General features: G+C 49.2%; 1 pseudogene; it reads left to right on the top strand.

The window, feature by feature from the left end:
- Window positions 1-532: 532 nt before the first annotated feature.
- Window positions 533-15867, top strand: part of LOC141258600 (uncharacterized) — a 66485-nt pseudogene continuing 51150 nt past the window's right edge.

Below are 15867 nucleotides of genomic sequence, written 5' to 3'. Positions count from 1 at the left end.
TCCTCACTCCTCTCATCTATACACAGCTCCATGCTGCAGATCCTCACTCTTTTCATCTATACACAGCCCCATCCTGCAGCTCCTCACTCCTCTCTATACAAAGCTCCATCCTGCAGCTCCTCACTCCTCTCATCTATACACAGCTCCTTCCTGCAGCTCCTCACTCATCTAATCAATACACAGCCCCATCCTGTAGTTCCTCACTCTTTTCATCTATACACAGCCCAATCCTGCAGCTCCTCACTCCTCTCATCTATACACAGCCCCATCCTGCAGCTCCTCACTTCTCTCATCTATACACAGCCCCATCCTGTAGCTCCTCACTCCTCATCTATACACAGCTCCATCCTGCAGCTCCTCACTCCTGTCATCTATACACAGCCCCATCCTGCAGCTCCTCACATCTATACACAGCACCATCCTGCAGCTACTCACTCCTCATCTATACAAAGCCCCATCCTGCAGCTCCTCACTCCTCTGGCTACCAGGCAGCAGCGGCTGCTGCTTCCTTAGTTTGAGCCCTGCACTTTTGGAGGCTCCGCCCCTTCCTGCGACATCATCCCTCACAGGAGCTTCTGTTTACTTGATAGGACAGATTGGTCAGGTAGGTGTGAGTAGTAGTTGGATCTAGAGATGGGCAGTCCGGCTCTTCTTGCAAATAATACTAATTTTCTCACTGTTATAACTCCAGTCCTTTGACTGTAAAGCCAGAACCTTATTACACACCTGTATAGGCATCTATTGAAGCAGTACAGATTGCTTTTTGCCCTGTCCTCAGATTGTCAGCTCCTGTACAGATTGCTCACTCCTGGTTATTGCTGACCTGTGTTACTGTCTAGTATCTGATATTGCTTGTAAATGTCCTTTCTGCATCAGTCAGTGCTGTGACATCTGCTAGCGCTGGAGAAGATTCTGATTCTTAAGAATAAGTGCTTGGAGATGCATTAGGGTATGTGCACACGGTCGGTATTGGCAGCGCTTTGAACGCAGTATACTTTATGCTGCGTCCAAAGCGCTGCACGCAGGTGAATCCGCATGTGTTCATTGAACCATGCGGGTTCACTGCATCCTAAACATTACAGTGATCTAATTTCTCTTGCGGAGTCGCTAGTCTCCGCAAGAGAAATTGACATGCTGCGGTCTGTGAAGACGCGCCACATGTACGTGTCCGCGGGTAATCCGCAGATGCATGGAGACACATAGTGGATGGGATTTCTTGAAATCCCATCCACTATGCTCTAACATCTGGCCGCTGCGGTTTGCACTGCGTCCAATCCACAGCTATTGCTGATCGTGTGCACATACCCTTACAGGCTCTTACAGACTAACTATGATCTGTGCACCACACACGCAGTGTTAGGCCAGTTTCACATGTCCTGATATTTCCGGTACTGAGATATCCGTGTGTACTTGTGTGGCAGCCGTGCCGCATCAGTTAGCGCTGTTCCCAATTGTCGGGTGCTGAACGCTGCCCTCATCATTGTCCCCTGCCAATGCTGAAATCAGCACATGCATGGGACAATGAATGATGAGTAGTATTCTGCTCCTGCTGTAAAAATAAGAATAAAATTAAAAAAATCATTATACTCACCTGTCCAAAGATGTCCCCCACTGTAACCCATCTGACCGTTAACGCCGAGGAGCCAGGGAGAATGACTTCTGCAGCACTGATGCTGTGCTCAGTGAGCGGTGTCCTGTCACTCACTGAGCGCAACTGAGGTTCGGGGCTCGCTCGCTGGAGTGAGTCATTCTCTCTTACTCCTCGGCTTGAACAGTCATATGGGTTACAGTGGGGGACATCTTCGGACAGGTGAGTATAATAATTTTTTTATTTTATTCTTACACCAGGACACAGCTGGAGTAGAATACTACTCATCATTGTCCCTTGCTGGTGCTGATCGCAGCGCCGACTGGGCACAATGATGAGGGCAGTGTTCAGCACACTAACTGTACACTGATTCCCAGGCACCGGTACGTGTCACACTGATGACACATGGATGTCAACCATGTGTCATCAGTATGGGATGTTTTGTGGCCCGTGCAGCGTGTAAAAAACTGACATGTCAGCGTGTTTTGCCCACGGACACACGGTCTGTGGAAACACACTGTCATGTGCGCAGACCCATTCACTGGCAGGGGAGTGAGGTTTAAAGCGCCACTCCAGCAGCAAAATAAAAAACTGCAGGAGTGGAGCTTTAACTACACTAACAGCTTTTTTCTTTTTCTGCTTCCTTTTGATGACGCTTCATTTAAGAATCCCATTGTCTACTGGGATGTTCAAACGGTGATCATCAGATAAAAATTGGAATCATTCCCACCTTTATCCTAGTGAACAGTAAAGAAGTGTTCAAAAAATAAAATCACATTTGGTATCAACGTGTCCACAAAAGTACGATCTCTAAAAACTACAAGGGCTCGCTGACACACGAGCGAATAAATCGGACAAGTGCAATACGATAAAAAAAATAGGATTGTACTTGAGTAGTGTAACACTATGGGGCAGTGCACTCAAATGTCACCTGAGTGCAGTGCAATTCCCATGGACACCGGCAATGAAGGAGATGGAGAAATTACTTTCTCCGTCTCCTCCGCAGTTGTGTTGCGATTCTGTCATGTGAGAGAATCGGAGCACAAAGCACTGACACTCGGACCACACTCGCAGCAGAGCAGGAGCCGAGTGTCATTAGCAGATTGCATCCCATGCTCTATGCTCCTGTGTTGTTGTTTTTTTATTGCACATTTTTTAGTAAACCGTATAAAATGGGAGTATCACTGGTTCCAAAAAAAAAAAAAAAAAGGAGGGAGGAAAAGACGAAAGCGCGGAAATTAAAAAGAAAAAAAATAACATTATTATTGTAATAACATAGTCCACAGCTTATGGGGTTAAATGCTAGGCCATGTCAGGTAGGGCCATTATTCTCTATTTTATATATATTATCCATTTATTCCCCTGAGCTGCGGCCCCCTCTCCTGCCGCACATCCACCCCCCGTCCTGTCTGACGCTGATAATAGAAGACTCCACTCTCCTGTACTTTATAGATTATGCCAGGCATTGCCAGCGATTTCAGCAGACATACTTCAGGACCTTAATGATGTCACTGACCATGTGTGCAGTAAGCAGCCAATCACAATCAGAGTAAGTGTTCATTAGGGAGGAGCCCAGTCACAGGAATTGTCAATCATCCCACATGGCCACACCCCCTGCTCTCCTGCGTCTCCTCCCAGCCCCCAGTCATGTCTGAATAAGCAGCAGGGGGAAAAAAAAAATCTGTCTCTGTGGCTCAGCTCCCAGGGGTGAGCCGGCTCTTTGTCTCGGATCGTTCACGAACGACTCATCACTAGTTGGATCCCTGTGACCAGTGGTCAGGTGTGTGTGATTAGTAGTTGGGTCTGTGTGACCAGCGGTCGGATACGTGTGACCAGCGGTCGGATACGTGTGATTAGCGGTCGGATACGTGTGATTAGCGGTCGGATACATGTGATTAGCGGTTGGATACGTGTGGCCAGCGGTCGAATACGTGTGATTAGCGGTCGAATACGTGTGATTAGCGGTCGGATACGTGTGATTAGCGGTCGAATACGTGTGATTAGCGGTCGGATACTTGTGATTAGCGGATGGATACGTGTGGCCAGCGGTCGGATACTTGTGATTAGCAGTCGGATATGTGTGATTAGCGGATGGATATGTGTGGCCAGCGGTCGGATACGTGTGGCCAGCGGTCAGATACGTGTGATTAGCGGTCGGATACGTGTGGCCAACGGTCGGATACGTGTGATTAGCGGTCGGATACGTGTGATTAGTGGTCGGATACGTGTGATTAGCGGTCGGATACTTGTGATTAGCAGTCGGATACGTGTGGCCAGCGGTCGGATACGTGTGATTAGCGGATGGATACGTGTGGCCAGCGGTTGGATACGTGTGACCAGCGGTTGGATACGTGTGACCAGCGGTCGGATACGTGTGGCCAGCGGTCGAATACGTGTGATTAGCGGTCGAATACGTGTGATTAGCGGTCGGATACGTGTGATTAGCGGTCGGATACGTGTGGCCAGCGGTTGGATACGTGTGGCCAGCGGTCGAATACGTGTGATTAGCGGTCGAATACGTGTGATTAGCGGTCGGATACGTGTGATTAGCGGTTGGATACGTGTGGCCAGCGGTCGGATACTTGTGATTAGCAGTCGGATATGTGTGGCCAGCGGTCGGATACGTGTGATTAGCGGATGGATATGTGTGGCCAGCGGTCGGATACGTGTGATTAGCGGATGGATATGTGTGGCCAGCGGTCGGATACGTGTGGCCAGCGGTCAGATACGTGTGATTAGCGGTTGGATACGTGTGGCCAGCGGTCGGATACGTGTGATTAGCGGTCGGATACGTGTGATTAGCAGTCGGATACGTGTGATTAGCGGTCGGATACGTGTGATTAGCGGTCGGATACGTGTGATTAGCGGTCGGATATGTGTGGCCAGCGGTCGGATACTTGTGATTAGCAGTCGGATACGTGTGGCCAGCGGTCGGATACGTGTGATTAGCGGATGGATATGTGTGGCCAGCGGTCGGATACGTGTGATTAGCGGTTGGATACGTGTGGCCAGCGGTCGGATACGTGTGATTAGCGGATGGATATGTGTGGCCAGCGGTCGGATACGTGTGATTAGCGGTTGGATACGTGTGGCCAGCGGTCGGATACGTGTGGCCAGCGGTCAGATACGTGTGATTAGCGGTTGGATACGTGTGGCCAGCGGTCGGATACGTGTGATTAGCGGTCGGATACGTGTGGCCAGCGGTCGGATACGTGTGATTAGCAGTCAGATATGTGTGGCCAGCGGTCGGATACGTGTGATTAGCGGTCGGATACGTGTGATTAGCGGTCGGATACGTGTGATTAGCGGTCGGATACGTGTGATTAGCGGTCGGATACGTGTGATTAGCGGTCGGATATGTGTGGCCAGCGGTCGGATACTTGTGATTAGCAGTCGGATACGTGTGGCCAGCGGTCGGATACGTGTGATTAGCGGATGGATATGTGTGGCCAGCGGTTGGATACGTGTGATTAGCGGTTGGATACGTGTGGCCAGCGGTCGGATACGTGTGGCCAGCGGTCGGATACGTGTGGCCAGCGGTCGGATACGTGTGGCCAGCGGTCGGATACGTGTGATTAGCGGTTGGATACGTGTGACCAGCGGTCGGATATGTGTGGCCAGCGGTCGAATACGTGTGATTAGCGGTCGAATACGTGTGATTAGCGGTCGGATACGTGTGATTAGCGGTCGGATACGTGTGGCCAGCGGTTGGATACGTGTGGCCAGCGGTCGAATACGTGTGATTAGCGGTCGAATACGTGTGATTAGCGGTCGGATACGTGTGATTAGCGGTCGGATACGTGTGGCCAGCGGTCGGATACTTGTGATTAGCGGATGGATACGTGTGGCCAGCGGTCGGATACTTGTGATTAGCAGTCGGATATGTGTGGCCAGCGGTCGGATACGTGTGATTAGCGGATGGATATGTGTGGCCAGCGGTCGGATACGTGTGGCCAGCGGTCAGATACGTGTGATTAGCGGTTGGATACGTGTGGCCAGCGGTCGGATACGTGTGATTAGCGGTCGGATACGTGTGATTAGCGGTCGGATACGTGTGATTAGCGGTCGGATACGTGTGATTAGCGGTCGGATACGTGTGATTAGCGGTCGGATATGTGTGGCCAGCGGTCGGATACTTGTGATTAGCAGTCGGATACGTGTGGCCAGCGGTCGGATACGTGTGATTAGCGGATGGATATGTGTGGCCAGCGGTCGGATACGTGTGATTAGCGGTTGGATACGTGTGGCCAGCGGTCGGATACGTGTGGCCAGCGGTCAGATACGTGTGATTAGCGGTTGGATACGTGTGGCCAGCGGTCGGATACGTGTGATTAGCGGATGGATATGTGTGGCCAGCGGTCGGATACGTGTGATTAGCGGTTGGATACGTGTGGCCAGCGGTCGGATACGTGTGGCCAGCGGTCAGATACGTGTGATTAGCGGTTGGATACGTGTGGCCAGCGGTCGGATACGTGTGATTAGCGGTCGGATACGTGTGGCCAGCGGTCGGATACGTGTGATTAGCAGTCAGATATGTGTGGCCAGCGGTCGGATACGTGTGATTAGCGGTTGGATACGTGTGGCCAGCGGTCGGATACGTGTGATTAGCGGTCGGATACGTGTGATTAGCGGTCGGATACGTGTGATTAGCGGTCGGATATGTGTGGCCAGCGGTCGGATACTTGTGATTAGCAGTCGGATACGTGTGGCCAGCGGTCGGATACGTGTGATTAGCGGATGGATATGTGTGGCCAGCGGTTAGATACGTGTGATTAGCGGTCGGATACGTGTGGCCAGCGGTCGGATACGTGTGGCCAGCGGTCGGATACGTGTGATTAGCGGTTGGATACGTGTGGCCAGCGGTTGGATACGTGTGATTAGCGGATGGATATGTGTGGCCAGCGGTCGGATACGTGTGATTAGTGGTCGGATACGTGTGGCCAGCGGTCGGATACGTGTGGCCAGCGGTCAGATACGTGTGATTAGCGGTCGGATACGTGTGGCCAGCGGTCGGATACTTGTGATTAGCAGTCGGATATGTGTGGCCAGCGGTCGGATACGTGTGATTAGCGGATGGATATGTGTGGCCAGCGGTTGGATACGTGTGATTAGCAGTTGGATACGTGTGGCCAGCGGTCGGATACGTGTGATTAGCGGTCGGATACGTGTGGCCAGCGGTCGGATACGTGTGATTAGCAGTCAGATATGTGTGGCCAGCGGTCGGATACGTGTGATTAGCGGTTGGATACGTGTGGCCAGCGGTCGGATACGTGTGGCCAGCGGTCGGATACGTGTGATTAGCGGTCGGATATGTGTGGCCAGCGGTCGGATACGTGTGATTAGCGGTCGGATACGTGTGATTAGCGGTCGGATACGTGTGATTAGCGGTCGGATATGTGTGGCCAGCGGTCGGATACTTGTGATTAGCAGTCGGATACGTGTGGCCAGCGATCGGATACGTGTGATTAGCGGATGGATATGTGTGGCCAGCGGTCGGATACGTGTGATTAGCGGTTGGATACGTGTGGCCAGCGGTTGGATACGTGTGGCCAGCGGTCGGATACGTGTGGCCAGCGGTCGGATACGTGTGGCCAGCGGTCAGATACGTGTGATTAGCGGTTGGATACGTGTGGCCAGCGGTCGGATACGTGTGATTAGCGGTCGGATACGTGTGGCCAGCGGTCGGATACGTGTGATTAGCAGTCAGATATGTGTGGCCAGCGGTCGGATACGTGTGATTAGCGGTTGGATACGTGTGATTAGCGGTCGGATACGTGTGATTAGCGGTCGGATACGTGTGATTAGCGGTCGGATACGTGTGGCCAGCGGTCAGATACGTGTGATTAGCGGTCGGATATGTGTGGCCAGCGGTCGGATACGTGTGGCCAGCGGTCGGATACGTGTGATTAGCAGTCGGATATGTGTGGCCAGCGGTCGGATATGTGTGGCCAGCGGTCGGATACGTGTGATTAGCGGTCGGATATGTGTGACCAGCGGTCGGGTCTGTGTGACTAGTAGTTGGGTCCGTGTGACGAGTGGTCGGATACGTGTGACTAGCGGTCGGTGCCGTGTGACTAGCGGTCGTATACGTGTGACTAGCGGTCGTATACGTGTGACTAGTGGTCGGTGCCGTGTGACCAGCGGTCGGGGCTGTGTGACCAGCGGTCGGATCCGTGTGACTAGTAGTTGGGTCCGTGTGACCAGTAGTCGCTGCCCTTCTCTCGGGGATTCGGGCAGGTTTGGTTTCTCGTGTTATTAGAGCAGTTGTTATACAGGTGATATACGGCATCTCCCGTAGTCTCTGCTCACCCACCATTACTGCAGTCTCTTGGTGTTTGTGATGGCCACATTATTGCTGTGTCTGTGGGGTCCCCTGAGCCATGGAGGTGGCGGGGGGCAGCTTTGCTTGGCAGTGTGGGTGCTGTGGAGCACCAAGGTGGCGCCCCCTGCTGGCGCAGTGTCACAGCGGCAGTGGTTCGCGCTTCTCCTGACAGGTTCACCGTGACGTGGCAGAGGCTTTAACTATTAGTGGATGCTATATGGATGTTGTATGGATTTGCCGTCCGTGTCGTTTCTTTCTCTGCAGCTCTGATGTATTAATAGATTTGTACTTTGGAAAGTGAGAGAAAATGATTCAGAATATGAAATTCTCTTTATTGACAATAAACACGAAACCTGCTTGTCCAGCAGCTCATAAAGTCCCACAGAAGTGAATGCTTTTCTATAGCAGGATGCCAACAACACAAGCACTTTCCTAGGTGCACATCCGAGTGCAGTCCGATCTTTTACATCCGCCCTGTCACGCTATGCATGGGAAGAACCCAGCGTACGACGATGGGAAAAGGGGGGAAGCCCAGCAACTAGGGAAAGGGAGAGTGGAGACCCCTAGGTAGATCTAACAACTCCCATATCGTCCCTAAATAGGTTCCGCACCTATCGCCGAGCAGGATACCTTAGCCCTGGCTGACCCTAGAGCTAGGCCCTAGGTAGGGAGGGGTGAGCACTAGTCAGCCCCACTGCAACTAACGACAAACAAGGGAAACAGACAAGGGGATACACTTAGCTTTGAGAAGACACCAGAGAGATCACGACTACAATCCACAAAAGAACTCCAAGAAGAATCTAACCGACTGCTAAAACTCCAGACTTGAACAGAGAAATTTACTCTATCGCTAGCGATTCCCTGGAGCAACTGAGTGTATTTAAAGATCCAGCAAGGGTGTGTTAATTAGCAGCAGAAAGTGGAGATCACCGCTGGGTCCTAGAGAGGGAGGAATGATGAAAGGATCATCCTGGGCCCATCCTGTTATATATACATATTTCCCATCCTGGTATATTTGTGTCTTATCCCCTGGTATATATGTTCCTTTTCCTAGCCCATCCTGGTATATTTGTCTCCCATCCTGGGCCTGTATTGGTATGTATGTCCCCCATCTGGGCCCATCCTGGCATATATATCCCATATTCTGGTATATATGTCTCACATCCTGGGCTCATCCTGATATATACAGTATATCCCCCATCCTGTTACATACAGTATGTTCCCCAGCTTGGTATATTTGTCCCGCACCCTGGCATATATGTTTCCCATCTGGGCTGATACTGGTATATATATCCCTTATCCTGGGCCCCTTCCTGGTATATATGTCCCTCATCTGGGCTTATCCTGGTATACATGTCCATATCCTGGGCCCACACTGGTATATTTGTCCCCCCATCCTGGTATATATGTCTCCCATCCTGGGACCATCCTGGTATATATGTCTCCCATCCTGGGACCATCCTGGTATATATGTCTCCCATCCTGGGACCATCCTGGTATATATGTCTCCCATCCTGGGACCATCCTGGTATATATGTCTCCCATCCTGGGACCATCCTGGTATATATGTCTCCCATCCTGGGACCATCTTGGTATATATGTCTCCCATCCTGGGACCATCCTGATATATATATCTCCCATCCTGGGACCATCCTGGTATATACAGCTATATGATAAAGTTTGGGCACCCCTATTAATCTAAAGCTTAATGTTTTATAAAAATTGGTGTTTTTGCAACAGCTATTTCAGTTTGATATATGTAATAACTGTTGGACACAGTAATGTTTCTGCCTTGAAATGAGGTTTATTGTACTAACAGAAAATGTGCAATCTGCATTCAAACAAAATTTGACAGGTGCATAAGTATTGGCACCTTTATCATTTTCCTGTTTTAAATACTCCTACCTACTTTTTACTGACTTACTAAAGCACTTTTTTTTGGTTTTGTAACCTCATTGAGCTTTGTACTTCATAGCCAGGTGTATGCAATCATGAGAAAAGCTACTTAAAGTGGCCACTTGCAAGTTGTTCTCCTGTTTGAATCTCCTCTGAAGAGTGGCATCATGGGCTCCTCAAAACAACTGTCAAATGATCTGAAAACAAAGATTATTCAACATAGTTGTTCAGGGGAAGGATACAAAAAGCTGTCTCAGAGATTTAACCTGTCAGTTTCCACTGTGAGGAACATAGTAAGGAAATGGAAGAACACAGGGACAGTTCTTGTTAAGGCCAGAAGTGGCAGGCCAAGAAAAACATCAGAAAGGCAGAGAAGAAGAATGGTGAGATCAGTCAAGGACAATCCTCAGACCACCTCCAGAGAGCTGCAGCATCAACTTGCTGCAGATGGTGTCACTGTGCATCGGTCAACTATACAACGCACTTTGCACAAGGAGAAGCTGTATGGGAGAGTGATGCGAAAGAAGCCGTTTCCGCAAGCACGCCACAAACAGAGTCGGCTGAGGTATGCAAAAGCACATTTGGAGAAGCCAATTTCTTTTTGGAAGAAGGTCCTGTGGACTGATGAAACCAAGATTGAGTTGTTTGGTCATACAAAAAGGCGTTATGCATGGCGGCAAAAAAACACAGCATTCCAAGAAAAACACTTGCTACCCACAGTAAAATTTGGTGGAGGTTCCATCATGCTTTGGGGCTGTGTGGCCAATGCCGGCACCGGGAATCTTGTTAAAGTTGAGGGACGCATGGATTCCACTCAGTATCAGCAGATTCTTGACAATAATGTTCAAGAATCAGTGATAAAGTTGAAGTTACGCAGGGGATGGATCTTTCAGCAAGACAATGATCCAAAACACCGCTCCAAATCTACTCAGGCATTCATGCAGAGGAACAATTACAATGTTCTGGAATGGCCATCCCAGTCCCCAGACCTGAATATCATTGAACATCTGTGGGATCATTTGAAGAGGGCTGTCCATGCTCGGTGACCATCAAACTTAACTGAACTGGAATTGTTTTGTAAAGAGGAATGGTCAAAAATACCTTCATCCAGGATCCAGGAAATCATTAAAAGCTACAGGAAGCGACTAGAGGCTGATATTTTTGCAAAAGGAGGATCTACTAAATATTAATGTCACTTTTCTGGTGAGGTGCCCATACTTATGCACCTGTCAAATTTTGTTTGAATGCAGATTGCACATTTTCTGTTAGTACAATAAACCTCATTTCAAGGCAGAAACATTACTGTGTCCAACAGTTATTACATAGATCAAACTGAAATAGCTGTTGCAAAAACACCAATTTTTATAAAACAATAAGCTTAAGATTAATAGGGGTGCCCAAACTTTTTCATATAACTGTATGTCTCCCATCCTGGGACCATCCTGGTATATATGTCTCCCATCCTGGTATATACAGTGTCTACAAGTAGTATTCAACCCCCTGCAGATTTAGCTGGTTTGATAAGATGCAAATAAGTTAGAGCCTTCAAACTGCAAACGAGAGTAGGTTTTATGAACAGAAGCATAAATCTTACAAACCAAAAAGTTATGTTGCTCAGTTGAATTTTATTAAATTTTAAACATAAAAGTGTGGGTCAATTATTATTCAACCCCTATGTTTAATGTTTTGTGGAATAACCCTTGTTTGCAATTACAGCTAATAATCGTCTTTTATAAGACCTCATCAGGCCGGCACAGGTCTGTGGAGTTATCTTGGCCCACTCCTCCATGCAGATCTTCTCCAAGTTATCTAGGTTCTTTGGATGTCTCATGTGGACTTTATTCTTGAGCTCCTTCCACAAGTTTTCAATTGGGTTAAGGTCAGGAGACTGACTAGGCCACTCCAACACCTTGACTTTTTCCCTCTTGAACCAGGCCTTGGTTTTCTTGGCTGTGTGCTTTGGGTCGTTGTCTTGTTGGAAGATGAAATTACGACCCATCTTAAGATCCTTGATGGAGGAGCGGAGGTTCTTGGCCAAAATCTCCAGGTAGGCCGTGCTATCCATCTTCCCATGGATGCGGACCAGATGGCCAGGCCCCTTGGCTGAGAAACAGCCCCACAGCATGATGCTGCCACCACCATGCTTGACTGTAGGGATGGTATTCTTGGGGTCGTATGCAGTGCCATCCAGTCTCCAAACGTCACGTGTGTGGTTGGCACGAAGGATCTCGATCTTGGTCTCATCAGACCATAGAACCTTGAACCAGTCTGTCTCAGAGTCCTCCAAGTGATCATGAGCAAACTGTAGACGAGCCATGACATGACGCTTTGAAAGTAAAGGTACCTTACAGGCTCGTCTGGAACGGAGACCATTGCGGTGGAGTACGTTACTTATGGTATTGACTGAAACCAATGTCCCCACTGCCATGAGATCTTCCCGGAGCTCCTTCTTGTTGTCCTTGGGTTAGCCTTGACTCTTCGGACAAGCCTGGCCTCGGCACGGGAGGACACTTTCAAAGGCTGTCCTGGCCGTGGAAGGCTAACAGTAGTTCCATAAGCCTTCCACTTACGGATGATGCTCCCAACAGTGGAGACAGGTAGGCCCTACTCCTTGGAAAGGGTTTTGTACCCCTTGCCAGCCTTGTGACCCTCCACGATCTTGTCTCTGATGGCCTTGGAATGCTCCTTTGTCTTTCCCATGTTGACCATGTCTGAGTGCTGTTCACAAGTTTGGGGAGGGTCTTAAATAGTCAGAAAAGGCTGGCATGTGAAGCTCATTATTCTTGGTGCCTGAACTACTTCTTAATACTTTAGGGGGACCAAACAGAATTCTTGTGGTTTGAGGGGTTGAATAATAAATGACACTCTGAATTAACTTTTAACGTTTTAAAAAAAACACAAAAACAAAATTTGCTGCAGTGCATTTCCCACTTCCAGGCTGATCTACAGTACAAATGTCACAATGCCAAGTTAATTCTGCATGTGTCAACCAGCTAAATCTGCAGGGGGTTGAATACTACTTGTAGGCACTGTATGTCTCCCATCTTGGGACCATCCTGATATATATGTCTCCCATCCTGGGAGCATCCTGGTATATATGTCTCCCATCCTGGGACCTTCCTGATATATATGTCTCCCATCCTGGGACCATCCTGATATATATGTCTCGCATCCTGGGACCATCCTGATATATATGTCTCCCATCCTGGGAGCATCCTGGTATATATGTCTCCCATCCTGGGACCATCCTGGTATATATGTCTCCCATCCTGGGACCTTCCTGATATATATGTCTCCCATCCTGGGAGCATCCTGGTATATATGTCTCCCATCCTGGGACCATCCTGGTATATATGTCTCCCATCCTGGGATCATCCTGGTATATATGTCTCCCATCCTGGGACCATCCTGACATATATGTCTCCCATCCTGGGACCATCCTGGTATATATGTCTCCCATCCTGGGACCATCCTGGTATATATGTCTCCCATCCTGGGACCATCCTGGTATATATGTCTCCCATCCTGGGACCATCCTGGTATATATGTCTCCCATCCTGGGACCGTCCTGGTATATATGTCTCCCATCCTGGGACCATCCTGGTATATATGTCTCCCATCCTGGGACCATCCTGGTATATATGTCTCCCATCCTGGGACCATCCTGGTATATATGTCTCCCATCCTGGGACCATCCTGATATATATGTCTCCCATCCTGGGACCATCCTGGTATATATGTCTCCCATCCTGGTATATATGTCTCCCATCCTGGGACCATCCTGGTATATGTCTCCCATCCTGGGACCATCCTGATATATATGTCTCCCATCCTGGGACCATCCTGGTATATATGTCTCCCATCCTGGGACCATCCTGGTATATATGTCTCCCATCCTGGGACCATCCTGGTATATATGTCTCCCATCTTGGGACCATCCTGGTATATATGTCTCCCATCCTGGGACTGTCCTGGTATATATGTCTCCCATCCTGGTATATATGTCTCCCATCCTGGGACCATCCTGGTATATGTCTCCCATCCTGGGACCATCCTGATATATATGTCTCCCATCCTGGGACCATCCTGGTATATATGTCTCCCATCCTGGGACCATCCTGGTATATATGTCTCCCATCCTGGGACCATCCTGGTATATATGTCTCCCATCCTGGGACCATCCTGGTATATATGTCTCCCATCCTGGGACCGTCCTGGTATATATGTCTCCCATCCTGGGACCATCCTGGTATATATGTCTCCCATCCTGGGACCATCCTGGTATATATGTCTCCCATCCTGGGACCATCCTGATATATATGTCTCCCATCCTGGGACCATCCTGGTATATATGTCTCCCATCCTGGTATATATGTCTCCCATCCTGGGACCATCCTGGTATATGTCTCCCATCCTGGGACCATCCTGATATATATGTCTCCCATCCTGAGACCATCCTGGTATATATGTCTCCCATCCTGGGACCATCCTGATATATATGTCTCCCATCCTGGGACCATCCTGGTATATATGTCTCCCATCCTGGTATATATGTCTCCCATCCTGGGACCATCCTGGTATATGTCTCCCATCCTGGGACCATCCTGATATATATGTCTCCCATCCTGGGACCATCCTGATATATATGTCTCCCATCCTGGGACCATCCTGATATATATGTCTCCCATCCTGAGACCGTCCTGGTATATATGTCTCCCATCCTGGGACCATCCTGGTATATATGTCTCCCATCCTGGGACCGTCCTGGTATATATGTCTCCCATCCTGGGACCATCCTGATATATATGTCTCCCATCCTGGGAGCATCCTGGTATATATGTCTCCCATCCTGGGACCGTCCTGATATATATGTCTCCCATCCTGGGACCATCCTGATATATATGTCTGCCATCCTGGGACCATCCTGGTATATATGTCTCCCATCCTGGGACCATCCTGGTATATATGTCTCCCATCCTGGGACCATCCTGGTATATATGTCTCCCATCCTGGGACCGTCCTGATATATATGTCTCGCATCCTGGGACCATCCTGATATATTTGTCTCCCATCCTGGGACCATCCTGATATATATGTCTCCCATCCTGGGACCATCCTGGTATATATGTCTCCCATCCTGGGACCATCCTGATATATATGTCTCTCATCCTGGGACCATCCTGGTATATATGTCTCCCATCCTGGGACCATCCTGGTATATGTCTCCCATCCTGGGACCATCCTGATATATATGTCTCCCATCCTGGGACCATCCTGATATATATGTCTCCCATCCTGGGACCATCCTGATATATATGTCTCCCATCCTGGGACCGTCCTGGTATATATGTCTCCCATCCTGGGACCATCCTGATATATATGTCTCCCATCCTGGGAGCATCCTGGTATATATGTCTCCCATCCTGGGACCGTCCTGATATATATGTCTCCCATCCTGGGACCATCCTGATATATATGTCTGCCATCCTGGGACCATCCTGGTATATATGTCTCCCATCCTGGGACCATCCTGGTATATATGTCTCCCATCCTGGGACCATCCTGGTATATATGTCTCCCATCCTGGGACCGTCCTGATATATATGTCTCGCATCCTGGGACCATCCTGATATATTTGTCTCCCATCCTGGGACCATCCTGATATATATGTCTCCCATCCTGGGACCATCCTGGTATATATGTCTCCCATCCTGGGACCATCCTGATATATATGTCTCTCATCCTGGGACCATCCTGGTATATATGTCTCCCATCCTGGGACCATCCTGGTATATGTCTCCCATCCTGGGACCATCCTGATATATATGTCTCCCATCCTGGGACCATCCTGGTATATATGTCTCCCATCCTGGGACCATCCTGGTATATATGTCTCCCATCCTGGGACCATCCTGATATATATGTCTCCCATCCTGGGACCATCCTGATATATATGTCTCCCATCCTGGGACTATCCTGATATATGTCTCCCATCCTGGGACCGTCCTGGTATATATGTCTCCCATCCTGGGACCATCCTGGTATATATGTCTCCCATCCT

Source organism: Phyllobates terribilis, unplaced genomic scaffold, assembly GCF_046119375.1.
Source record: "Phyllobates terribilis strain yellow unplaced genomic scaffold, ASM4611937v1 Scaffold_3__8_contigs__length_932513732, whole genome shotgun sequence".
In the NCBI taxonomy this organism is placed as follows: Eukaryota; Metazoa; Chordata; class Amphibia; order Anura; family Dendrobatidae; genus Phyllobates; species Phyllobates terribilis.
The sequence above is the reverse complement of the archived record's forward strand: the minus strand, read 5'-3'. Positions and strand labels throughout refer to the sequence as shown.